This window comes from Solanum dulcamara, chromosome 11 (assembly GCF_947179165.1).
Source record: "Solanum dulcamara chromosome 11, daSolDulc1.2, whole genome shotgun sequence".
NCBI lineage: Eukaryota > Viridiplantae > Streptophyta > Magnoliopsida > Solanales > Solanaceae > Solanum > Solanum dulcamara.
In genome coordinates this window covers 45,599,480-45,624,511 of record NC_077247.1, presented here as the reverse complement: position 1 = coordinate 45,624,511, position 25,032 = coordinate 45,599,480, and the positions used below count along the sequence as shown (strand labels likewise).

General features: G+C 35.6%; 1 pseudogene across 1 annotated transcript in view; it reads left to right on the top strand.

Moving 5' to 3' along the window:
• LOC129872622 (uncharacterized) overlaps positions 1-25,032 on the top strand; it is a 31,880-nt pseudogene that overhangs the window by 4,404 nt on the left and 2,444 nt on the right. Inside the window, exons 9-43 of the transcript XR_008762568.1 lie at positions 54-125; positions 232-303; positions 398-469; positions 900-968; positions 1,423-1,488; positions 1,894-1,959; positions 2,050-2,085; positions 2,172-2,212; positions 6,472-6,848; positions 6,925-7,120; positions 7,424-7,576; positions 7,974-8,092; positions 8,207-8,417; positions 8,757-8,994; positions 9,457-9,607; positions 9,784-10,119; positions 18,673-18,779; positions 18,930-18,982; positions 19,084-19,261; positions 20,427-20,498; positions 20,611-20,679; positions 20,763-20,834; positions 20,924-21,154; positions 21,251-21,319; positions 21,409-21,480; positions 21,563-21,634; positions 21,746-21,999; positions 22,391-22,517; positions 22,755-22,820; positions 23,541-23,603; positions 23,702-23,737; positions 23,826-23,860; positions 24,050-24,426; positions 24,498-24,693; positions 24,812-24,946. The product of XR_008762568.1 is annotated as an uncharacterized LOC129872622 (transcript). The remainder of the gene's footprint in view (positions 1-53; positions 126-231; positions 304-397; positions 470-899; positions 969-1,422; positions 1,489-1,893; positions 1,960-2,049; positions 2,086-2,171; positions 2,213-6,471; positions 6,849-6,924; positions 7,121-7,423; positions 7,577-7,973; positions 8,093-8,206; positions 8,418-8,756; positions 8,995-9,456; positions 9,608-9,783; positions 10,120-18,672; positions 18,780-18,929; positions 18,983-19,083; positions 19,262-20,426; positions 20,499-20,610; positions 20,680-20,762; positions 20,835-20,923; positions 21,155-21,250; positions 21,320-21,408; positions 21,481-21,562; positions 21,635-21,745; positions 22,000-22,390; positions 22,518-22,754; positions 22,821-23,540; positions 23,604-23,701; positions 23,738-23,825; positions 23,861-24,049; positions 24,427-24,497; positions 24,694-24,811; positions 24,947-25,032) is intronic.

Here is a 25,032-nt window from a genome sequence, read left to right as displayed (position 1 = left end):
TATTTGTACAAGTTAGAAACTTCCAGTAGAATTAGTATTTGCTCTTTTAACAGAGAGATTGAAGGTTCTGGATTTGAAGGACCAATACCCCCAAGTATTTCTGTTTTGACCAGTTTGACTGAACTGTAAGTTTACGCCTTGTTATAAAAAGTTTATTTTGCTTTTTGCAATGTTCTTATGATTAAGTAAGTAGAAATCAAGATAATTAACGCTCAGATGATGCATATACAGACGAATCAGTGACCTCAATGGAGGTGCTTCGGAATTTCCGCCACTTACAAACATGACCAGCATGACGAAATTGTGAGTACTTAATGATTTGTGAATTGCAAGTGGAATTTCCAACACATCCTTTATCAAGGAAAGTCAATTCTCTGAAGCTGTGTTTTGACTGCAGGGTTTTGAGAAGCTGTAATATACGTGGGAATATTCCTGATTCCGTAGCTGAAATGATCGAATTACGGTTTTTGTAATTTCACCACTTTCAATGCATTTATTGAATTTATTTCAGTTTTTTCTTTAATTATTTTTTTTCCTTTTCCTGTTATACAAGCTGTGGTCAATCCACTTAAAGCAAGATGTTTTGTGCATGTCTGACTCTCCTCTGGACTTTTTCGCTTTCTTCTTTTCCTTCTACTGGCCTCCTCTTTTTGAATGGGAGAGGTCAATGGGTTGTTGAATCTTGAATAAATGCAAACAACATACCTCACTTTCGCTGAATGGACCAATGTTCATTTTTTCTTGAAACAAAATGATCTTTACAAACATGTCATCGGAGCTTTCATTTTCTCTATCCTTTATCTAAACTTAATTAAGCTTTTAACAATTGTGCTATAGTTTGTTCAGCCAATGGAATTGGCCATTGTTTTGAGTTTGACTCTGTTTATTGTTCATTGCAGAGATCTGAGTTTCAACAAGCTTGAAGGAGGAATTGCAAATCTCGAAGGCCTGACTAACATGGAGGCCACGTAAGTCAGAACAACATGAAGATTCCTACAATTTTATGTACAAATACTTCTTTTGTATCTCTGTTTCATTATAATAGTCTTACTATATGATGTTCATGGTTCATCCATCAATCTTCTGTATCCTTTCCAAATGCTCAAGCCCTTTTCTTTCATTTGAAGAAAAGAAGAAAATAGCCTCAATGACAGAAACAATCTTAGATGGCAAATGCCTTTACGTGATAATTCCTTTTTTTTTGCCCACAAAGTTTTGAGATTTTGATGTTAGATAGTTTGTTTATAGCTCAGTAGTATTCTCTCCATGAGCTGCTCAGAAAAATGAGTCTTCATTTGATTGGAAATCTCTTTCCATTTTTGTGTGTAGCTGATAGAAAGGATCGTGTTCTTGAACATGTAATGCAGATATTTCATTTCGAATTTGTGTCACCTAGTAAATCAAATATTTCCTGCTTGCTAGGTATCTGACTGGCAATGCTTTTGTTGGGCGAATTCCAGATTGGCTTTTTAGTCGAGATACCAGAAAGTAAGTATAATTCTTTGTCTTGCTTTTGCATATATACTAGTCGTTCTTTTGAACTCAATTTAGAAAAGGGCATGTACTTCAGGGTAGGATTATATAACATTGTGACAGATAGAGAAGGAAGCATAATGTGGTTGCTCGCATAGAGAATCAGATTAAAAGGTCATTCATAGATACCTAGTCCAGAACTTGAATTCTTGAGTCTTGCCTTTGTAAGTTTTTTGTGAGGAACAATGATAGCTTTGTGAAAATTAGTTTGATGGCCAATAAATAAGATATTGAGATTTAATTAGCTGAATTGTCATTAATTTCGTTGCATTTAATTCTGTTCTCTCTAAGTGAAGGTCTCTCTCATTAGATTGAAAATACTTGATGAGCTCTTAACCATGTCGGATATCTTTGATGCAGCGTGATAGACCTTTCCTACAATAAGTTTGACGAGAGCTCTGAACCATCTACCTGCCGGGACAACCTGTATGATCCTTGTGTGTCTTACACTTTCTCCTATCTTCTTTTATGTATATAAGTCAGATGATTCCATGTTTGGTTTTCTTTTCTTATCAGAAACCTATTCAGAAGTTTTAAGGCCGGGAATTTTATGTAAGTGTTTAATGTCAAATAAACTGTTGACTATTATTCTCATGAAAAGAATTTGTCCTCTCTGACACCTCTTTCAACTACTTCAGAGAGCGCGGGAAGTGCTTGTCAAATAGTCCATGTTCCGAGGGTGAGTACTCACTGTTTGCAGAATTCTACCCTCTCATCTAAGTCTTTTGTTTGATATTGTTCCATTGTGCAGTAGTTTGCCAGCTTCTTGTTGAAAATCAATAGAAAGAACTAGGAAGGCTTAATTTGGTCACTTTTGCAAATTAGTTAGATCATGGAAAACATTTTAGCACTAGACAGTTTATATGACAATCTACGAGAACTGAACAGTTTTGTCATTATCTTATACAACAACAACAACAACCCAGTGAAATCCCACAACATGGGGTCTGGGGAGGGTAGAATGTACGCAGACCTTACTCCTACCAAGGTAGGACGGCTGTTTCCTGGAGACCCTCGGCTCAGTAAAAGCATAAATGCATAAAAATGTTAGATAAGAATAGAAAATTAAAAGCTTTATGAGAAAAACAACAAACAAATAACGAATAGATAACAAAGAAATACAAATAAATAAATACAAATAACAAATAACGATTAAATAAATAATGAAAGCGTCACAGGTAAAATTGAGTAATCGAAGCATAGAAAGCAATAAATAATAATAGAAATAACAGAAATCAGAAGTCAAAGCGCAAGAGATCGTAATGCACTACTACGCCTATGAATAGAGAAGAATAACGAGACTATGAACTAGCCTTCTACCCTGATGTGGGTCCTCCAGACCCTCCTATCTAAGGTCATGTCCTCCGTAAGCTGTAACTGCGCCATGTCCTGTCTAATCACCTCTCCCCAATACTTCTTCGGCCTACCCCTACCTCTTTTGTAACCATCCATGGCCAGACTCTCACACCTCCGCACTGGGGCATCTGTGTCTCTCCTCTTCACATGTCCATACCATCTCAGTCGCATTTCCCGCATCTTGTCTTCCACCGAGGCCACCCCTACCTTGTCCCGAATAGCCTCATTTCTAATCCTGTCGCTCCTGGTGTGCCCACACATCCATCTCAGCATTCTCATCTCAGCAACTTTTATCTTTTGAATGTGAGAAGTCTTAACTGGCCAACACTCCGCCCCATACAGCATAGCCGGTCTAACCACCACTTTGTAGAACTTGCCCTTAAGTTTTGGTGGCACATTCTTGTCACATAGCACTCCGGAAGCGAGCCTCCATTTCATCCACCCTACCCCAATACGATGTGTGACATCATCGTCAATCTCCCCGCTGCCTTGCATGATAGACCCAAGATACTTGCAACTACTTCTCTTTTGGATGGCCTGAGCACCAAGCCTAACTTCAACGCCAACCTCCTGAGGTGTCTCACTGAACTTGCACTCTAAGTACTCTGTCTTTGTCCTACTCAACTTAAACCCTTTAGACTCCAAGGTATGTCTCCAATCCTCCAACTTATCGTTAACTCCGCGGCGAGTCTCATCGATCAGGACTATGTCATCTGCGAAAAGCATACACCATGGCACCGCACCTTGAATTTGTCGCGTCAATCCATCTATCACCAAGGCAAATAGAAAAGGACTAAGAGCTGATCCTTGATGCAACCCCATCACCACTGGAAATTGCTCTGAGTCCCCTCCTACTGTCCTTACCCTGGTTTTGGCTCCCTCGTACATGTCCTTGATCACCCTAATGTATGCCATAGGTACACCTTTAGCCTCCAAACATGTCCATAGTATTTCTCTTGGGACTTTGTCATAAGCCTTTTCTAGGTCGATGAATACCATATGCAAGTCCCTCTTCCTCTCCCTATGCTGCTCCACGAGTCTCCTCATAAGATGGATGGCTTCTGTAGTTGAGCGTCCCGGCATAAATCCAAACTGGTTCTCTGAAATAGACACGTCTCTCCTCACCCTCATCTCTACCACTCTTTCCCACAGTTTCATAGTATGGCTTAATAGCTTAATACCTCTATAGTTGTTGCAACTCTGGATATCCCCTTTGTTTTTGTATAGAGGGATCATTATGCTCGACCTCCATTCTTCGGGCATCATTGCCGTTTTAAAGATTACATTAAATAATCTAGTCAACCACTCCAAACCTACCGAGCTCGTGCTCTTCCAAAATTCCCCAGGAATCTCGTCAGGTCCTGTTGCTCTTCCCCAGCGCATCCTACGAACGACACTCTTAACCTCCTCGACCTTAATACTCCTGCAATACCCAGAATCGCAATGTCTCCCTGTATGTTCTAAATCTCCTAACACAAAGTCTCTGTCCCCTTCCTCATTCAAGAGTTTATGGAAATAGGACTGCCATCTCTGTTTAATGAGGGTCTCGTCTACCAATACTTTTCCATGCTCGTCCTTAATGCACTTCACTTGGTCCACATCGCGTGCCCTTCTCTCCCGCGCCCTGGCTAGCCTGAACAATTTTCTATCCCCACCTTTCTCTTCTAGTTCAGCATAAAGGCGTTCAAAAGCTGTTGTTTTTGCCGTTGAAACTGCCGACTTCGCCTCCTTTCTCGCTATCTTATAGTGTGAGAATATATTCATTATGTCTAGTGTGAGAATATAGGAGAAATATTATTGAATTGTGTAAGAACAATATTACACAAAGACCCTATTTATAGACACTATAAAACAATCCTTTTCCAAGAAGAATACTATAAACTATTCATATTTCTATTCCTATTCTAAGTAGGATACTATAATCTATTCATATTTCTATTCCTATTCTAAGTAGGATTGTGTACACCTATTCCTATTCTAACACCCCCCTCAAGCTGGTGCATACAAATCATATGTACCTAGCTTGTTACAAATATAATTAATACAAGGACAGGTGAGGGACTTGGTGAAGATATCTGCAAATTGATCACTTGACTTCACAAACTTTGGAACAATATCTCCTGAGAGTATCTTTTCTCTGACAAAGTGACAATCAATCTCAATGGGCTTAGTCTTCTCATGAAACACTGGATTTGATGCGATATGTCGATAAAACACAGAGTGATAAATTCTTGAATTGCAATGTTGAACTTCCCAAACCAAGCTTGAGAAGACTGTTTCAGATCATAGATTACTTGGGAAGACCATTTCAGACCATAGAGTGACTTACACAATCGACATACAAAGGCTACTAGACTACCCATGAGCAACAAAATCAGGTGGTTGCTCCAAATAGACTTTTTTCTAGAGATCACTGTAGAGAAAAACATTCTTAATGTCCAACTGATTAAAAGGCCAATGGAGAACGACAACTATAGATAGAAAAAGGCGAACATATGCTATTTTAGCCACGAGAGAGAAAATATCACTGTAATCTAGTCCAAATATCTGAGGATGCCTTCTTTTTTTTTTGGCGAAAGTAAATCTGAAACAGAAAGAAAACACTTGAGGAAAACTCAGATCTCTCAAAAACAATGCAATGTCCGCTTAAAAATGCTCGAAATCTGGTATAAAATATATGGAATGTCTCGAAATCAAGAGATGAGTAGATCTTAAACAAGAAAGTCACCGTAAAACTGGCTGGAATATACTCATGCCCTAGATTATTAGATTTGATGGTTGAAAATGGTCACAATCTAAGAAATAAAACTACATGGATAGGTTCAGAATGATGGCATGACCCTACTGAGAAAGAGAATGATATGGGTAGGGTCGGAATGATGGCACGACCCTACTGGAAAACAAAAATTATATGGGTAGGGTCGGAATGATGGCACGACCCTACACAAACAAGAAAGTAGTCACCGGAAAGATGACACGGTGCTACGCAAATCAGATATGAAAAAGTAGTCACCGAAAAGATGACACGGTGCTACACAAATCGAATATGAGAAAGTAGTCACCGGAATGATACACGGTGCTACACAAATAGATATAAGAAAGTAGTCCGAAAAAATGCACGGTACTACGCAAATTAAATATGAAAAAGTAGTCATTGAAAAGATGCAAGGTGCTACACAAATTAGATATGACAAAATAGTCACTGAAAAGACATACGGTAACCCAGACTTTTGCTAACATAATCATTGGCCAGACGGGCGGCATATATGAGTAATAGCCGCCCGCTGGCAGCGGAAGCTCTTTAATTCTTTACCAAGATCGTAGAGGCTTTGATACCATGTGAGAAATATAGGAGAAATATTATTGAATTGTGTAAGAACAATATTACACAAAGACCCTATTTATAGACACTATAAAACAATCCTTTTCCAAGAAGAATAGTATAAACTATTCATATTTCTATTCCTATTCTAAGTAGGATACTATAATCTATTCCTATTTCTGTTTCTATTCTAAGTAAGATTGTGTACATCTATTCCTATTCTAACATCTAGTAACCTTTCTCTGGTTTGAATATTGCAGACAAGTACTCATTGCATATAAATTGTGGTGGAGGAAAAGTTAATATTGGAGACACTACTTATGAAGCAGATGAAGACTCGTTAGGTGCTGCAAAATTTGTTTACTGGAAAGGGAACTGGGGAACCAGCAGTACAGGACATTTCTGGGATCGCACCGTATCATTGAATGACCACAAAGCGAAAAATGTATCTGCTATCAAGGGAGAAGAATCTCAACTTTACATGACAGCTCACCTCTCCCCTTTATCTTTGACTTACTTTGGACGTTGCTTAGCAAATGGAAGCTACACTTTGACACTTCATTTCGCAGAAATAGTTTACAGAGACAACCAATCTTTCCAAAGTCTTGGAAGACGAATATTTGATGTATACATACAGGTGAACCAACATGTCAGAGAATTGATACAGTAAAATATCCAATTAGCTGTAGCTGATTTAGTTTAAATCGGTGCAGGACGAATTGAAGTTTAAAGATTTTGATATTAAAAGACTAGCCGGAGGAGTTGATAAAGCTTTTAAAGAAAAGTTCAATGTTACAGTAAAAGATAAAACTGTACAGGTGCGCTTCCAATATGCTGGGAAAGGAACTACATCAATCCCAACTAGAGGAAACTATGGTCCTTTAGTATCTGCCATCTCTCTGGAAGCTAGTAATACTCTGTCTTCACTTTAATTTCTTAGGTTTAGCATCTCTTCTTCTTCTTCTTCACTGTCACATAGTTAGATTAAGTCTTCTTTACAAAAGTTACTCCCCCCTTGCATCTTATTTAAAAATAAGACCTTTTTAGAGTTGGAATTCGTACAAGACCACTCTTGATTATATGTTTGAAGCTCAAGAAGCTATAGATTAGATGTTCTCTCATTGAATAAGTTATGCATAATATCTATGATTTCCGGTATACAAGTAAAATCCAGGGCATCTAACATTGTTGAACTTTTTGTTCTGTAATTAGACTTCAAGCCCCCTCCTCCGCAGGAGACCTCTTCTAATCAGAAAAAGAAGATTCTAATTGTAGCTGGAGCAGTGACGTCTTCTTTAGCTCTCATTCTGATGATTTTCTTTGTTGCTTGGAGGAAAAGAAGAAACAGGAAATTGATGGAACAAGGTGATTCTAGACCTCGATTTTTGTTTATGCCTGACAAGTAGAATGAAATTAAAACTTTTTTCTGTTGCATTCTGGGTGATTCTTGGAGTTGTATAGAAATGAACGTGACAAATTGACTGGTTTTGCAAATTGAAGTACATGTGAATGATTGTACCATATGGAATGTTAGGTGTAATTATCATTTTGGAAGACTTCCTGCCACATTAAACATATATGCCTATATGCTATCCAAATTCATGATTTCACTACTTAAAGGGTGGGGAAGACAAGGTTGATGGATATGGGTTTGAAGGTTCAAACTTTCCAGAATTTCTTGTATGCTTTTCAAGGTAAAATTTTCTTTTATTTATCTTGTGGGAAACTAACATCCTATACTTGTTCTTTTACTGCTGTGTAGAATTGAGAGGACTAGATCTGCAGACTGGTATATTTACTTTCAGACAAATTAAAGCTGCCACAAGTAACTTTGATGCTGCAAATAAGCTTGGTGAAGGTGGATTTGGATCTGTCTACAAGGTGAATATGTATACAAATTATCATAACTCTTCCTTCTTATCCCTCCCTGTGGAAATCCTAATGGATGTTATCGGAAATCATTCATGAACTTCATGCATTCTTTTTAATGCTCAGGGTACACTAGCAGATGGTACTATAATTGCTGTCAAGCAGCTTTCATCCAAGTCAAGACAAGGGAACCGTGAATTTGTGAATGAAATAGGCATGATGTCAGGCTTACATCACCCAAATCTCGTCCGACTCTACGGATGTTGTGTTGAACGGAACCAACTTTTACTAGTTTATGAGTACATGGAGAACAATAACCTTTCCCATGCTTTGTTTGGTAAATGTTTTTTTTTCGATACTTGATTTTGATATGTTTTACTTGAGCCGAGGTTCTATTGGAAGCAGCCTTCTCTACCTTTGCAGGGTAGGGGTAAGGCTGCATACGCACCACCCTCCCTAGACCTACTTGTGGATTACATTGGTATGTTGTTGTTTACTTGAGGTAAAAGTAAAAAAGGACACCAGGCCAAAACAAAAAGAAGTTTGGTGATCCTATTCTCCCTCAATAATGTAACTGGCATAATTCTCATGTTTAATCTTCATCCGTGTGCATTGTATATGTGTGTGTGGTTTTGTGTGAATATGGGCCTAGTTTCAATTTTATATCAAATTGCAGGTCCTGAAGACTGTCAACTAAAACTGGACTGGCCAACTAGGCAAAAGATCTGTGTTGGCATAGCTAAAGGCTTGGCTTTCCTACATGAAGAATCACCTCTAAAGATGATTCATAGAGACATCAAAGGAACCAATGTACTCCTTGACAAAGACCTAAATCCAAAGATCTCAGACTTTGGTCTGGCCAAACTTCATGACGAGGAGAAAACACATGTCACCACCAGGGTTGCTGGGACTATGTGAGCTTTTAAACTACTTTAATTGATTGATCAAATTTTAATTGTTCAAAATACTCCCTTTTGAATGTCATCCTTCCATTTTAGGCCATATCATTTACTTCACTTTTTCCTGAATGTAATCTGTACTCGTTATATAATTCCAAAAGGTTATGGCTATCACCTTACTGATCCCAAGAGTTCAACAGATTATAATGTTTATCTATCATTTCACATTATTCTTCAAAGCTACTCGTTTGAAAATCCATGTTTTATATTACAACTATAACAACTAGTAGATGTCAAATCATTTTTCTTTTCAAAACCATTAAGTCAAACTCTGGTAATCAGTTTTATAATGGAAGGTGTAACAAATACTTCTGCTGTCCCTTTTTACCTAGTGTTGAGGTATAGAGCATTAGTTTAAGCCTTTCAGGACGTTCCTGTTCTGTCAAGCTTGTATAACTTTGTTACTTTGTATTGCAGAGGTTATATGGCCCCTGAATATGCACTCTGGGGTTATTTAACACATAAAGCAGATTTATACAGTTTTGGGGTGGTTGTATTAGAACTCGTTGCTGGGAAGAACAACATGAAATATCATCCTGATGAGAATTATGTCTGTCTTCTTGATTGGGTAAGAAACCAGCATCTCTTGGTATCAGTTCCATGAATAGTGAACATTTAAAGCATGTCTCGGTTTACGTGATGAAAACTTCATATCATTCTAAACGATTGCGTTGTATTGATCAAGTAGTTTTTCAAAAAGTATCTTTCACAAGTTTCCCAATTCAATCATTGTGCTTCTTTCAGGCCCTGGTTCTACAAAAAAAAGGAAAGTTTTTAGAGCTAGTGGACCCAAGGTTAGGTTCCAATTACGACAAGAAGGAGGCATTGAGGATGGTTAAAGTGGCCTTACGATGTACTAATCCATCTCCAGCACTAAGGCCAAAAATGTCTACAGTAGTGAACATGCTTGAAGGTCGTTTGGATGTTGATGAGTCTAGCTTCGATTCAAGTGGCTACGATGATGAATTTAATTTTCAAGGATTAAGAGACAAATATGATGACCATTCAGTCCTTCTTTCAACTGACACAAAGGATACTGATCACTCTTCTTCTACCTTCCCTTCTACGTCTACCTCTAAATAAGTCTTCCATTCTGCTCAATGTTGTATTTTATAAGACGAAAGAAATGATGAAGAATGAAAATAAGTCTTCCATTCTGCTCAATGTTGTATTATATAAGAGGAAGGAAATGAAGAATGAAATGTTGATCATAGCACAACATATATATATTTTTATTTTGTTGCTTTTCACGCTTAGAGTTAATATTTGTTTATAGCCAGCTCTAAGCTTCTGTCGTTTATCTTGTTTAATTGCAATCCCAACTTTGATGTTTTAGAATAATGAGGAAGAAGAATTAGTAATGCTTTGCAAGGAGCTTAAGTTACAATTTCTGCCAAAGCTACGTCTGGAAAGTGAGGGAGAATCATTCTCCCTTTCTTCTCTTCAAAGACAGAAATTGTACTACTTGTGTTTTTTTTTATTTTATAATTAAGAATATAGAACGAGAAGATAACTTCTGGTGGGATTGCATGAACTCCTTAAACAACAACATACCAGTCTTCTCTACTTCTACCTAAGTAGAGAGACTGTTTTCGAAAGTCTCTCAACTTAAGAGAAAAACGGTTCAAAGTAGTATTGATGAAAAATAACGAAAATGGAAAAATCATGAGAAGATACTATACACAAACCTAACAAATCACTACGCTGCAAAATTTCATTATGATTGAAATAATTTGAGTAAATTTTACTGGATAGAAAACAATACCCCTTTTATCTTTTGAATAAGAACTATAAATACAAAAGAGGCGGCCGTGCATTTTAGGTAGTATGGGACATCAAGTGGTGAAGGGGGATGTTTGTAAAACGAAAATAAAATAAAATTTCATGAGCTAAGTAGGAGTAATTAAAGGGGTGTTGTCTAGGTATATTTAAGATTAAATTTTATATATATATGATATGTGTTTATTTTTTAAATTTTGAAAATTCTAACTCCGTCGTTAACGTAAACTCTCGAATATCAATTTAAATAGTTTGCCCAGTTTAATTTTTGGACATTGGATTTCTTAAATTCTGAAATGAAATTTACATGGTTAGAAATAATAGGTACTAATAAATGTTGTAGAACACAATTAATAGTTTTACGGTTTTAAAAAGTCTAGTCAAAATTTTCATAACCATATTCATACTTTAATTTAATTATGTCATGTTCAATTTTGGTCTTCTTGTACGTCCACTTGAAAGAATAGATCATTCCAATTTTTGCACATGTATTATGTCCCACTGGATCCAAATTCCAGTGGGATATTAATTTGTTTCAACCAAAATTATATATCTGTTTCTATTAATATTATATCTTTCAAAGTAGGCGGCTAGCAAAAGGATAACAATATCTTTGTCGCTTGTCTCCTTTAAATCAAATAGAGGAAAAATTGTAAAATAATAATAATAATAATAATAATAATAATAATAATAATAATAATAATAATAATAATAATAATAATAAGTTTTACCTCATCATGAAGGGAGGCTGCTTGAATAATATCATAGATTTTCTAGTAAAGTTCCTAAAATAATCTACTTTATTATTATTATGGATAATTATCTTTGTAAAATATTTAGATATTTTAGAATAGAAAATAAATAAAGGTTAAACATATGGATCAAGGAATACGAGTTCAACATATAGAAATCACTTGAATAAAAGAAAAGAAATTTAGAATTAAGAGAAACTGTGTTAGTGGTCAAAACAAAAAGTAAAATCAAGTCAAATAGGATTGAAGTCTTTAATCAAATTTCGATGAGACTTAGAGACAAAAGCTAATGGAAATTCGATCATGACTACTCTTATATAAAAATCCACATACATTGCTGCTATTGCCTCTTACGTTATTCACACAAATTGAGATTTATCTTTGCAAATAGTAGCCATGACAAGGAGTACTTAAACGGATTGGACGGATTATTTTAATTAATTAAGATAAATTAATAAAAACACATTTTTCTTATAAGGAGTGAACAAATTTTTGTAGGGTTGTACTCAGGTTAAAAATATGTTCAACATATGGAGGGAGTAATCTTTTATCATTTTGCAATACTAATATTAATGTCTATTTAAACTGATAGTTTCAAGGACAAATAATTGATTATGAGAGAGAGAGAGTAGGGTTTACAAGGACTACTGATTTTCCAAAGATATTATTGTTTGGGGCCTTGAGTATAGTAAGTCAAGTCTCAAGTCCAGTCTTGTCTATTTTATGATCTTAAGCTAATAGAATTCATATCTTAATTGATCATACTTAGTCAATTTTCTTCAACTTTTTCTTCCACCTTTTTTTTAAATAGTTTTTCAGACAGAAAGCAATTTTTGGTGTACGCACTTTTCTAGAGTCAACTGCTTCAAATAATATATATTCGACTTGAAATTCATTTTGTTTCCCAAAGACCAAAGTTTGTGATTCATTTTTTCAATGACAAGTTTATCTGGCTTCACTTTGCGACAAAAAATAGGATAATTTCACAGATAATAACTTAATTTACTTTTTGTAACAGTAAAGTCGAAAAATTATTTCTAGTAACAAATAAAGACACTAAACTAACTATTTGTAATATTTTAAGTCACAAAACTAAATTTTGTAACAATTAACTCATTAAATTATATGTGTTAGCTGCCCAAAAAATACAAATGATCAGAAAATCAAATTTACGATGCCCGGAAATGACATGTCGTCGCCACATCATCATTTTGCAATGTGTAGATACATAACCTATATATTTTAAACTAGATACAAGAGCCTGTGCTATATATATTGTTTTTTATCTCAATTTATGTGTCACAAATGAAATTTGAAGAGTAAATCAAAATTAAATATAATTTTTATATATTTTAAGTTGTTAATTATTGTGATTTATAGTATTTTTACGTAATTTTTAAATACTATATGTTACTCTTTTTGTCCCAATTTATATGGAACTAATAAAATTTTGAGAGTCAGTCGAATTTTATATGTTTTTTAAGTATTTCAAATTGTTAATTATTATAATTTATAATTTATAAATTTTTTTTACTGCATTTTCAAATAATATATGTTACTCTTTGAAAAAAATATCAAGAAATCTTATTTCAAGATTAAATTATGTTTGACTCATTTTTTACAATGAATATTTGAAATAGAATTTATGTTTGAATATACTTTTTCTCATAAACATGAACGATAATTATATTTCGTAATTTATTTTTGAAAAACTATCAAAATAACTTCAACTTTGATCATTCTACCTAAAAAAAGGACCAATTCCGTTTATAAAATTATTAATGCTTAACTGGGTGAAATAATATAAATTTATAATTACACTAAATCATTTTTTTCCGTCATCATATTGTAACCCTTACTATTTACTTCACAATTGTTTGGGGGGGGGGGGGGGATTTTAAATCACACTTGTTTGAAATTTTTATCTTTTTTTAAATTGGAAATTGAAAGCAAAAATAAGAAATAAAAGGAAAACAAAAAAGAATTAGCCTCATGTGCCAACTGTTTGGGGGAGGAAGTATCACAACTAAAGTTTAATATGACAATTAATATGAAAATAAATTGGACACGAGAATTTTACGTGGAAACCCCTCTAACAGATAGAGGGGAAAAACCACAGGGTAGAATGATCTCACTATTAGAATATGGAGTACACTGCTCTCAAATATAAGGAGAAAACAACAATTAACACTTTTCTCTTGTAAAAGGAACAACTACTAAAGAGGACACTCAAAACTAAAATATTTATCTTGGTGTATAACTCTCTTTGTATTCTTACTCTCTCTTTCTCAGATGAATCTAAATGAGGGCAAGAGACCCTCTATTTATAGGAATAAAAAACGCATAAATTTTACGCATTGCAATATTGTCAAAAAAAGAAAAACGCGTCTATGCCAACTTTCTTTTTTCCTTGTACGCGTTCTTTTTTTTAGCAGCAGTTGTTGACTTCTTTTTCTTTCATTTTTCAAAAAAAGAGCAGCAATTGATGACTTCTTTTTCTTTCATTCTCCCACTTGAAGATTTAATTGAGAATCAATTAAGTCTTCACACCATCCTTTCTACCCAATTACTGCAATGTTACGTTTCTCCTAGGCCAATAGAAGATCGACACCATATGAACTTGTTACTGTTGATCGGCTTTGTAAACATATCTGCTAGGTTGTCATTAGTGTGAATTTTTTGAATATCCACATTGCCTTCTTCCATCTTCTCACGGACAAAGTGATACTGAACTCGTATATGCTTTGTCCTTGAATGAAATGCTGGATTCTTTGCAAGATGCGAAACGCTCTGACTGTCACAAAACAAAGTAACCTTCTCTTGTTTGTGCCCGAGCTCCTCCAGTAACATCTGCATCTATATTGCCTCTTTGCTAGCTTGTGTAGCTGCTACATATTCTGCTTCCATCGTAGATGTAGCCACGATAGATTGCAGTTTTGAAACCCAGCTTACAGCTCCTCCAGCAACAGTAAACACATAGCCTGTGGTAGACTTGCTTTTATCAAGATCACCTGCATAATCTGAATCAACGTAACCTTTAATAGTAAAGTCTGATCCTCAATAACATATTGTAACATCTGAGGTACCCTTGATATATCTCATGATCCTCTTAACAGTATTCCAATGCTCTCTAACAGGATTAGCCATATATCGACTAACCACTCCTACTGCTTGTGCAATGTCAGGTCTTGTACATACCATGGCGAACATTAAACTTCCCACTACTGATTCATACGGTACTCGAGACATCTCCATCCTCTCTTCTTCATTTCTAGGACTTATACTTGAGGATAACTTGAAATTAATAGGAAGTGGGGTAGAAATTGACTTACAATCTTGCTTCTTGAAGTATATCAAGATTTTCTTTAAGTAATTCTTTTGAGAAAGCCAAATCTTTCTATTATTTCTGTCTCGGTGAATTTGCATCCCTAGAATCTTGTTTGCTGGTCCCAAGTCCTTCATTTCAAACTTTCTAGCCAACTGTGCCTTTAAATTTGTGAGGCGATCTTTGTTGGGGCCTGCTACAACATATAATCAACATACAACAGTAAAATAATAAAATTTTCATCACCAAATCTCTTATAATAAATACAAGAATCTGAACTATGTCTGTTGTATCCAAGGCTTATAATGAAGGAATCAAATCTCTTATACCAACATCTCGGCGCCTGTTTGAGACCGTATAGAGATTTGTTCAACCTGCAAACCAAGTTCTCTTTTCCCTATTCTTCAAAACCTTCTGGTTGGAGCATGTAAATTTCTTCTTCAAGTTATCTATAAAGAAATGCAGTTTTGACATCTAACTGCTCTAAGTACAAGTCAAATGTAGCACACATCGCCAGGACCACTCGAATTGTTGTGAGTCGGACCACCTGAGAAAATATCTCATTGAAGTCTATACCTTCTTTGTGATCGAATCCTTTCACCACCAATCTTGCACGATACTTCTCCACTTGATCATTACTATTGCGTTTGATCTTGTAGACCCATTTGTTTCCAATGGCCTTCCTTCCTTGTGGTAATTGAACAAGATCCCATGTTTTATTTTTATGAAGAGCTTCAATTTCTTCTTGCATTGCTGCCACCCACAGAGATGATTCTTGGCCTTTCATAGCCTCGTGAAAAGTTGAAGGCTCTCCATATTCTGTTAGTAGACAGTATGCAATATTACTCTCCATAGAATAATCTGAGTGCCAAGATGGTTCTCTTCTCTCCCTAGTTGACCGTCGAACTTTTGGAGTTTCGATCTCAACTTGCTCTTGTTCTTCGTGCTCTAGTGCTGCTTCAGAAGAAACTAGAACTTCTTCTATTTCTTCAACTTCAACTGTAGTAGTCTCTGATTTTTCTTTTGAAGTGCTACCTTCTTTTGATTGTATCTTGTTTCCAACAAATACAACATCCCTGCTGATTACCACCTTGCGGGTTGTGGGATCCCACAAGCGATACCCCTTGACTCCATCAGCATACCCTAAGAAAATGCATTCTCTGGATTTTGGATCCAACTTCGATTTTTCTTGGGTGTTGTACATAACATAAACAGGACTTCCGAATATATGTAAGCGAGAATAATCAGCTGGTTTTCCTGTCCACATCTCCATTGGTGTTTTCAGATCAATTGCGGTTGATGGTGACCGATTGATCACATAACATGCGGTTTTGACTACTTCTGCCCAGAATGGTTTTTCCATCCCTGCAGTTGCCAACATAGCTCTTGTCCGTTCCAATAAGGTTCTGTTCATCCGCTCTGCTACTCCATTTTGTTGTGGAGTATATGCCACCGTGAACTGCCGTTTAATACCTTCTTGTTTACAGAAGTTATTAAATTCATCACCAGTGTATTCTCCTCCATTATCTGTCCTCAAACACTTGATCCTTTTCTCAAATTCAAGTTCCACCCGCGCTTTGAATTCTTTAAAAACTGAAAAAAACATCTGCCTTCCTCTTGATTGGATACACCCAACTTCTCCTGGAGTAATTGTCGATAAATGACACGAAATATTTCGCTCCTCCTAGAGACTCCACCGGTGCTTGTCAGACATTAGAGTGAACCAGATCTAGTATTTCCTTGCTCTTAGCAGAGGAACTGCTAAACTTCAGTCTATTTTGCTTACTGGTAACACAATGCTCACAAAAGGGTAGTGAAACCTTTTTGAGCCCTGGAAGAAGTTTTTGCTCAACAAGAATCTTCAAACCTATTTCCGACATATGACCAAGTTTACAATGCCACATCATCGTTGATTCTTCAAATGAACTTGCTGACGCGGTTGATGCTTCTCCTTTTTGGTGTATTTCACCTTTAAGCACATATAGATTTGCAGCAAGTTTTTCTGCTTTCATCACTACAAGCGCTCCTTTGGATATTCTCATGACTCCACCATGAGTCTTATACGAACATCCATTATCATCTAGTTGTCCTAAAGACAATAGATTCTTCTTCAAGTATTTTACATGTCGTACCTCTTGGATGGTGCGAACCATGCCATCATACATCTTTATTTTGATGGACCCAATGCCAATAACATCCAAAGCATGATCATTTCCCATGAACACAGACCCTTCTAAGATAGGATTATATTGATGGAACCATTCTCTCCTAGAAGTCATGTGCCATGTTGCTCCTGTGTCCATGATCCAGACATCAGCGAAACGTTTTCTGCCTTCATTATTTGATATTGCCTCACTACATAAAATATCGCCATCATCCGAGGTACATGCAATATTCCCTTGAGCATTTGATGGCTCAGGGTTTTCACTCTTCTTCTTGAACCGACAATCTTTCTTGAAGTGCCCTTTCTAGCCACAGTTGTAGCACTTGATATTCTTCTTACTTCTTGATTGAGATCTACCATGATTGTGACTCCCACTAGGGCCACGTTCCATTGGTCTTCCTCTCACCATCATCAAGGCTTCAGCTTGCTGCGAACTTTCTTGTCTGTCTTCCTTATTTTTGCGCCGATTTTCTTCTTCCAAGACAGCGGCTGCAATTTCATCGAAAACTAGACTGTCTGTATTGTTCGTCAGGTTGATGATGAGTTGATCATACGAGTCAGGCAGACTTTGAAGTAGAAGCTCCGCACGTTCAGTCCCCTCTATTTTGCAACCCATTGTTGTAAGTTGCGAAAATAGAGTATTTAAAGTATTGATGTGTTCAGTAACTGACATGGACTCTGTCATTCGAAGAGTATACAATCTTCTTTTTAAGAAGATTTTATTATGTAAAGACTTGGCCTCATACAACCCCGTAAGAGTATCCCATATTTCCTTCGCCGTCCGCTTTTCCGCCACACTAGACAACACTTGATCAACTAGTGCCAAGTGTAGATCAGCAACTGCATTGCTGTCTATGTCGTTCCACTTGCTGTCATCAACAAAGTCTGTGGGTCTGCCATTAATCGCAGCTAAGCAATTGTCTTTTCTCAATATCGCTTTTATTTTCATTTTCCACAATGAGAAATTAGTCTCATTGAATTTTTCAACATCAAACTTTGTTGTACTCGACATTGTTATTTGCTTCACACCCTTCTAGATCGTTTCTAAATATTTTTGTGAACACTCGTGACAAACTGTACCGTCACCAAAATTTACTATTTACGTGAATAGTACTATTCACCGAATTTTACTATTCACGAAAAGTTGCTATTCACAGATAGTACATTCGCATAAAATAGAAAGAATAACCGAGGGCTCTGATACTACTGTTGGGGGGAGGAAGCACCACAACTAAAATTTGATATGATGAAAATAATAAAAATAAATTAGATACGAGAATTTTACGTGGAAACCCCTCTAACTGATAGAAGGGAAAAACCACGGGGTAGAAGGATCTCAATAGAAAAATATGGAGTACACAACTCTCAAATACAAGGAGAAAACAGCAATAAACACTTCTCTATTGTAAAAGGAACAACTACTAAAGAGAACACTCAAGACTAAAATATTTATCTTGGTGTATAACTCTATTCTTACTCTTCTTTCTGGGATGGGATAAATGAAGGCAAGAGGTCTTCTATTTATAGGAAACTAGAAACGCGTAAAATCCGCGTATTGAACTTCTTTTTTTGACTACGCGTTCAAAACGCGTTTTGACTATCTTGCACTATAGTATTACGACATTTGTCATTGCTTCTTTCTGGTTGCAGTACCATTATTTGATGTCCTTGTCAACATGTCTCACACACATTCTCAGAAACTTTCCAATCATATCTTGTTGTATGTATCTCATTCCTCTCTAGATCTATATATACGATAAGTCTTCATTATGTATGTATATTCACTTCAATTTTATTTTTTTTGCATGTTAGAGAAGATGTCATCCTCACATTACTGTATTTCTTCTTTTTTGCTCATCCTTACCTTCAGCTTACTCCTAGTTTGCGAAGCACAAAATGGTCGCCTTCTTCCTGAAGAAGAAAGTAATGTCTCTCTCTAGTCTCTAAGCATATAAATTGTAGTTTGAATCTTTGTTGTAAAACTGCAGTGATTATATATACCACTAATTTTACGATTTTTGCAGAGAACGCTCTGAGAGAAATAGGGGAGCAGTTAGGGAAAAAGGGCTGGGATTTTGATGTGAATCCTTGTGATGAGGGCACAAATTGGACTACACCAGGAACTGACGATTTGTCAGTGTATGTCAGCAATGTAACCTGCAATTGCGTTACCCCTGATGCTTCATGTCATGTACAAAGCATGTAAGCCTTCTTCCTCTGCATATTTTATATCTTTGATTTATAAATCAAAAATCATATGCAGGATTTCTAACTTATGATTTTGATTTATTTTTGTTATTTTGATTAAAATACAACTGTTTAAAAATCGATTTTTTTATCTATCCAAAAACTACAAAACCTTTTAAAAGTTATTTTGACTTATGACTTTTGGTTTATAAGCCAAATAGTGCCATCCAAACAGGTTCTTAAATGAATTGATTTGGTTTCAACATTTGAAAAGTCGACTTAATTAAATTTTTCTAAAAGTGAAAAACCGATTTAATTGATTTAGTTTCCTTAAGTGGTAATTGTACTTCCTTATTTATCTCCTAATAATTTGAGCCTATGTTATTATTTACTTTATATTCATCTTTTCTATTCTCTATTTTATTATTTTTATTTTTAATATTGAACTTTCTCCTACAAAACTTATTGAGTTACCGTTGCTTACAAGTTACAAAAGAACAAAATTTACTTTTTAGTATCTTTTAAAAATTTCAAGAAGTGCAACATGCCAACAAGTAATCATTATATTGAAGAAATGTAACACTATTTCGATATCTTTATATCAACTTATCAAATTTTTGAGTCAGGTAATTATTCTAACTTTATTTTATAGTTTTTCTTGAAAAATTGTTATTGTTGATATTCTTAGTTAATAAGTATATATATTCTTGTTTTAGTTATTATTAAAATTAATTTAATTTAAATATATCAATTAGAAAATATGATCCGGTTTTACAAAAAGAGAGAAAACTTGAAGAATTAAATAAATCCCAAAAGGAGCCTTGAGAGATTTTTAACAAACAATAAAAATCTTGAATCGAAAAATTTGGAAGGATAATCTTCAAATGAACAACTCAACAATAGAGTTGAGTTAGATGATAGTAACATCCAAGAAGAGTATCTAGAAGAAGTTGGTGAAACATGTGACATAGTCCCGATAATCAAGAACCCCTAAATAATTTAAATAGTTGCATCCTAAAAACAAATGTAACGATCTTTCTTTTTTTTTTTAAAAAAAAACTAACTAAATAAATAAATATTAGGCCCCTCTCTAAAGTTTGGCTTTAGGCCCAATCTTGTTGAATCGGCGCTAGATATGATATATGATGATATGATAATATGATATATGATGATGTTACAGATTACTCAAAGGACAAGATCTTGCTGGTGTTCTTCCTCCATCCCTAGTGAAGTTACCCTATCTCACCAAAATGTACTGTTAACTGACTAGAATCTATGAGTTCAAAACCTATAGTAGTTTCTTTTTTTTAAATCAAGAATCATTATGTAAAAAATAAAAAAACATTTCAATGTTTGACCTACAGTGATCTCTCATGCAACTATTTGAGTGGTACAATCCCCCCTGAATGGGCATCTATGAAACTGGAATATATGTGAGTTGCACCTGAACCACTTAATACTTTAGGCATTACGTACATTACAAGGTTGCACGAATTTAAACTATGATGGTTTTCAGGTCTCTTATGCTGAATCAACTATCTGGACCAATTCCAAAGTACTTAGGAAACATGACTACACTAGTTTATATGTATGTTCTCTTGTCTTTCACTTCACATACAAAAGATAGTTGTCCTTAATTAATTTAACATTTATTGAGCTGGACTGCAAAACTTTCAGGAGATTGGAAAGTAACATGTTTAATGGAACTGTTCCAAAAGAACTCGGAGACATGGTTAATCTACAGATTCTGTAAGGCCTTCCGGACTATCCTCACTTTAGATGAAATTTATGTTTTTACAGTATTTTGACAAGCTAGTTGCCTTTTGCTTGGTGCAGCATTCTTAGTTTTAATAATCTCACAGGTACATTGCCAGAGGAACTCAATAAACTTACTAATTTGAAAGAACTGTAAGTGCCTCCGAATATACGTTTGATATAATTTCCTCTAGGTCTTATTGCATTTCCTGTTTGTCTGAGTTCTTTCCATTTTTGGCACCTATGCAGTAGGCTGAGAGGTAACAACTTCACTGGAAAACTTCCTAGCTTTGAGAGTTTTAAAACTCTTCAAAGATTGTAAGCATATTCAAACCATTTGATGCATATAAAAGCTTTCAATTTCTAGATTTATGTAATTTGTTTCAGACTTTATGCTTGGTTAACAGAGAGATTCAAGCTGCTGGTTTTAAAGGACCTATAGCTCCAATCATTTCTGTCTCGACTCAAATGATTGAATTGTGAGTTGTTCTCTGTGCGGCATACTTTGTTTAGTTCTCTTCTATTTGGTTAGAATTTAATCTTAATAATATGTCTGTACAGGAGAATCACTGACTTGACTGGAAGTGCTTCAGAATTTCCATTGCTTAAGAATATGACAAGCCTAACTAGATTGTATGTAATTCACGTGAAGTTTGGATTTATGCATTAATAGTTCCACTAGTTTCCCCAGTCAATGGGAAGTGCTTTTTGTTTTCTTTTTCTGAAACGAATGTGTGATTGCAGGATATTGAGGAACTGTAATATATCTGGGAAGATTCCTCCTTACATAGCTAATATGCCTAAATTAAAACTTCTGTTAGTCTTCTGTCTACCTTCACTCCGATGTTTGTTCTTTCTTTTCTTGTTATACATTTCGTTCTCCTTTCCCTTCGTAACTGTATTTAACAGAAATCGTGCATGCCATCAATGCAGCCTTTCTTTATTGTTGTCTTGCGAATTCTGTTTATTTATAATTCCGGGAGACAGACAAAGGGTTTGCTAAAATTGCGTATCATTTATGTGTTAGCATCTTTTATAATCCTTTTATGAAGACCATACACAGGTGAACTTCTCCCCAAGAGGAGAAGAAAAAGGCTTCCAGGTTTGGTGGAAGAATTGGAATCTTGTTTTCGCAAATTTTTACTAAAAGCATCACTTTCTCCAAATGATAGCTGATATGAAACCTTTGAATTGAGCTCTCCTTACTCATTCCCTTGCATATTGCCTCTCTCTGCATTTTTCTTCCTTATTCAGAATTTACTTACAGTTTTTTTTTCCTGTTGGTAACTTGGTATAGTAATCATGTACTTTGGCAGAAGCAGGTAATATAAAATACTGTAAATTGACATGATGATATTGTGAGTTAGCTTAGAATCTCAAGTTACTAAAACCTTGTTTGCATCCTTTTCCTTGTTTCTAGTTTGATTATGGTTTTCCTGTGCTGCAGAGATCTAAGTTTCAACAGGTTTGAAGGACGGATCCCGAATCTTGAGGGTCTGAAGAAGCTGGACTTCTTGTAAGTGACAGATCACAAGGATAAAACTTGTGATACTCAGCGTTATATTCTCAACAATGCTAAGTTCTTTTCTTTAACAGGAATACAAATGAATAAAATTTAAACCCTTTGACCTGGATGGTCAAGGTACTGAGGCTTCAAAACATGTTTGTTTTCAAAGGAACATTTAGTGTCCGACATTTTATAGGTTTTTTAGACCTTGATTCATTTATATAAGTGTGTTGTTCAAATTGCTAGGTACCTGGTAGGAAATAGACTTACTGGGCCAATTCCAGATTGGATCAGAAGTCGAAATGCCAAACAGTAAGTTTCTTTCCTTTGATTAGCATGGTTTTGCATATAGATCAATTCATGCCTATAAGAATGCCAACTTAAACTTTTATCCCAAGAACATAGATTCCACAAGCTTATAGACATAAATGTCAATGTTGCAGGAACATACTATCCCTTAAAAGAATATCTTTTTATGCAACACTAGCTTGCTGATTCTGTCATGTACTTGGCAATAACTTGTAGTTCTTTGTTGAAATGCATTAGTGAAGTTGTCAACTTGGTTCTGGATTTACAAGCTAGGAATTTGGTTGAACAAAAAGAGAGATTATTCTCCAAATTTAAAAGCTATAGAGGTGAATAAAGGTTTGAGTTATCCTCCATACGTCATGCTCTCCATGCCCTATTTTTATCGTCATAGAGTTCTGGAAAACGCTAGATTAAGATGAGATAAGTAAGTATTCCGAAGTCACTTCTGATAACTTCTTAATTTGATTACAGAGGATGAACTCAGCTTTCTGGCTTTCTACTCTCTAGATCAAGAAGTAAATGAGAGACATAAAAGAGCTTGAAAACATTAGACCTATTGATTTGGGGAAAATTGATTTAATTTGGATTATCAAAATGTTACTACCCATCACTGTTATTACTAGCATTTGCATCCTGTAATGAACGCACAAGTATTCCAACTCCCTTCATTACCTCGATAATATTGGGAAAACACTGACTATATCAAAAAAATCTTATTTGCAGCATGATAGACCTGTCTTACAACAACTTCAGTGAGAGCTCTGAGCCTACTTGTCAGGAAACCCTGTATGAGTCTTGAACCTTATGCCTTCTTCCCGCTCATTCTTCTTATCGGGGTACAGGTTCTTAGTCATTTCTAAGCTAAATTTCGTTCTTCTTCTCAGAAACTTGTTCAGAAGCTATAATGGAACAAAAAATTCGTAAGTCATTAACTTGTCTTATAGGACACTAGGTTCATCATGATCAACCGTTTCATGCCTTCTGACTCTTCCTTCCAATTTAATGCAGAGAACTTGGGAAATGCGTGTCAAGTTGTTCAAAGAGTAAGTTTATACCTTCTACTAGGCTATCATTGTCGATATAATATTATACTTTTATATAACAATGGCAGTTCTCTTTGTGTCTGTCAAGTTTGATAGAGGCAAAAGTTAGATCGATCATGTGTTTTCTGCTTGTATTTTTCATGAAATTCATAATATCCAATGAACTTTCTCTGCTTCAATTATATACAGAATGGTATTCAGTGCACATAAATTGTGGTGGAGAGAGTGTGACAATTGGGGACACCATTTATGAAGCAGATAGAGATTCAGCAGGTGCTGCAAAATTTTCTTCCCCGAAAGAGAGCTGGGGAGCCAGCAATAGTGGATACTTCTGGGATAAGTCTATAACAGTAAAAGACTACCAGGCGAATAATATATCTGCCATTAAGGGAAACGATACTGAACTGTACACGACAGCTCGGCTCTCAGCTTCATCTCTGACTTACTACGGACGCTGTTTAGCAAATGGAAACTACACGGTGACACTGCACTTTGCAGAGATTGTTATAAGGGACAATCGATCTTTCCAAAGTCTTGGAAAACGGATATTTGATGTCTATATTCAGGTCAATTAACATTCATTTGAGTATTAAGTTAAGGTTTAGGCACAGTTTACTCACAATTTATCTGGCTGCAGGGTGAGAAGAAGCTCAAAGATTTTGATATTAGAAATGTAGCTGGGGGAGTTGATATAGCTTGGAAAAGAAATTTTATCGCAGTTGTAGAAGACAGCACTCTAGAAGTGCGCTTTCAGTATGCTGGGAAAGGAACAGCTGCTCTCCCTAGAAGAGGAAGCTACGGCCCTTTAGTTTCTGCCATCTCTTTTGAAGCTAGTAATTCTACTATTTCTCTTTTTACAAACACTCTTAAACACACCGCACAATTAAAAAGCAAACAAACAAATGCTAGTGCATTTTATATTCTTGCTCTTCTTTTATTTCTGTATCATAGATTTCAAGCCCCCTCCTGATCACAAAAAGATGGTTCCCATCATAGCTGGAGCAGCGGTGTCCTCATTAATTCTCATTTTCACAATATCATTTGTTGCTTGGAAGAGACACAGAAACAAGATATCAAAGGAAGAAGGTGATGCTACTACACCCCAGCAGCCTATTTCAATGTCTTATGTCTCAAGTGCCATAAACATACATACATATATTCTGTTCTCGGCG